This window comes from Mastigoproctus giganteus, chromosome 11, assembly GCF_048544385.1.
Source record: "Mastigoproctus giganteus isolate SK-2022 chromosome 11, ASM4854438v1, whole genome shotgun sequence".
In the NCBI taxonomy this organism is placed as follows: Eukaryota; Metazoa; Arthropoda; class Arachnida; order Uropygi; family Thelyphonidae; genus Mastigoproctus; species Mastigoproctus giganteus.
Window position 1 is genome coordinate 28,191,215 of NC_143585.1, and position 2,916 is coordinate 28,194,130.

The following is a 2,916-nucleotide window of genomic DNA, read 5'->3' on the forward strand; positions in this document are numbered from 1 at the left end:
CCGATTATTTTCTGATATGAAGCCAAAAAAAAAAAATTGTACCGACTACCACACAACTTCTGTAACAGTACAAGCAGGGCCGGATTTACATGTAAGCTAAACAAGCTACAGCTTAGGACCTCATATTAAAAGGGCCCTCGCTCCATATTAAAAAATCCTTTTTTAATATTATCACATGTGAACAATATTAAAAAAAGGTTATAGCTTAGGGTTGCGACAAAGTTAAATCCGACCCTGAGCACAAAGATAGTTAATTGGAAGCTTAACAGTTTTAAAATAGTCTTATTAAAAACTTATCCTATACTTCCCGAGAGGATTAACTTTTTTTCCTCCATTCTTCTCTCCATGCGTCTCTCTCCCCATTCAGGAAGTGAAATTTCTATTATTATTTTGTATTAATATTCTTACCTCTGTTAATATAATTTATATCAAATAAAAGATATACAGTATATATATATATAATAGATATTTAATTATATACTATATTCTTGTAAATATTGGAATTCCGATTATTTTCTGTTATGAAGCCAAAAAAAAAAAAAAAAAACTGTTCCGACTACCACACAACTTCTGTATCAGTACAAGCAGGGCCGGATTTACATATTAAGCTAAACAAGCAACAGCTTAAGGCCTCACATTACAAGGGGCCTCGCTCCATCTTAAAAAATCTTATTTTTAATATTGTCACAGGTCAACAATATTAAAAAGATTATAGCTTAGGATCCGGCCCTGAGTACAAGGATATTAATTGGAAGCTGAACAGTTTTAAAATGGCCTTATTAAAAACTTATCCTATACTTCCCGAGAGGATTAACTTGTTTTTTCCTCCTTCTCTCCACGCTCTTTCGCCCTCTCAATCTCTCTCATTCAGGAAGTGAAATTTCTATTATTATTTTATATCACTATTCTTACTTCTGTTAATATTTTATATCAAATGAAAGTTTCGTTTATTATATATAATAGATACTTAATTATATACTATATTCTTATAATATTGGAATTCCGATTATTTTTCTGTTATGAAGCAAAAAAAAAAAAAAAATTACCGACTACCATAACTTCTGTATCAGTACAAGCAGGGCCGGATTTACATATAAGCTAAACAAGCTACAGCTTAGGGCATATTTGCAAGGGGCCTCTCTCCATCTTAAAAAATCCTTATTGTCATAGTTCAATAAAAAATTCTTATCGAACAATATTTAAAAAAAAAGGTTATAGCTTAGGGCCGTAACAAGTTTAAATCCGGCCCTACTGTACAAGGATGTTAATTGGAAGCTGAACAGTTTTAAAATAGCCTTATTAAAAACTTATCCTATACTTCCCTAGAGGATTAACTTGTTTTTTCCTTCCTTCTTCTCTCCATGCGTCACTCTCTCTCTCTCTCTCTCGCTCTCTCAGTCTCTCCCATTCAGGAAGTGAAAGACGCTTTACTCGCTGTCAGTGAAGCACGTGAAACTCGGGCCAGAATTCGTTTCACTGTTTTGGCATCATGGCGTCTCCTGAACGGGGTGTATATGCCGGAGCGCGGACGTTTCAGAGGTTTGCTGATTTTATTGGACTTCCTATTGATCAGGTGAGCAGTTTATTAATACTTTTTAAACTTTGTAATAAGTAACCTGTCATGTTGTTGTTCAACTGCCCTAAAATATTGTGTTGCTCAAACATGCGTATTGCATACCGCGACTTGTTGCGTTTTGTTCTACTATGCTCTACTTTTTAAAAGCTTACAAACTTTTCCAAACTAAATAAAATATCTTTAAATATGTTTCTACGATTGTATTTATGAACTGTATATGGAGGCTTTATAAAATTTGTTTTAAGGCTTATTCCAAAAGGGCTGCAATACAGAAATGGATAGTGTCATCATAAGTAGACGTTACCAAAACATGATTTTTCAACTTTGTCGCACCACTTTTAGTCCATCAGTGCTAATATTTTCATCATATTGGATTTTTTTTTATAGAGAATGCTACGTTTTATTAGGAAGTTGGAAAAATAACCAACGAAGAAGATAATTGGCATAAACATATTAAGTTTATGAGCGCCTGCATTGTTTTTTTATCTATTTGAAGTTGGATAAAAGTAGAAACTTATATGTACGACGCCTTTATCTAGGATTTTCGGTTTACTGGTGCCTAATACTCGAAATATTTTTCACAAATAATTTATAAGTATAGTAGTCAAAAATTATATACACAGAATTGCTTTTGTTTGTGATAATTACTGACTTTTCAGCTAATTTTATCAAAATTTCTAGTGTTTTATCGAACTGTCAAAATTTATTATTGAATATGTAAGAATTATGGTTTGTATTTTCTGTCTGGACGCTGATATTATGGCCTCAATGAATGCTAATATTATGCTTCAATTAATGCTAAAAACATCAAGAAACCTTTTTTTTTCCCTTTCGGATTAAGCTAAAATGGTTTCAGTGTAAATTAGATACTGCAACCAGTTTAGATAGAAATTCGTCTAGCCCAAGTAGAAATCGAATGAATAGCCCCTTGAAAGAACTTAGGGTTTCTTTTCAATTTTAGCTTGAATAACAAAAGAATGAAACCTAAACTGAAAATCATTTAATTCAATTGGAAATTTGATATACATTGAATAACGTTGAATTAAAAGTTCATTTAATAAATTATAAATCACCCAGAATTTTATGTATTATTCAGTTAATAGTTCTTTAAAGTTTTGGGCTTGTTCTCCAATTTATTTGATATTTATTTATATTCAAACTGCCTTTGTTTACTGATTCCAACATAAACCTTGGCGGTATTATAATAGTTCTATGTGTATGAGTGTTGATAATTTTCAGCATAGAGAAACCTGTGTACATTGTATTGTCAAGATAACTTTATCAGCTGAAAATATATTTGTATAGGCGCTGTTGTAGAAAATGTATGTATTTAAAATAAA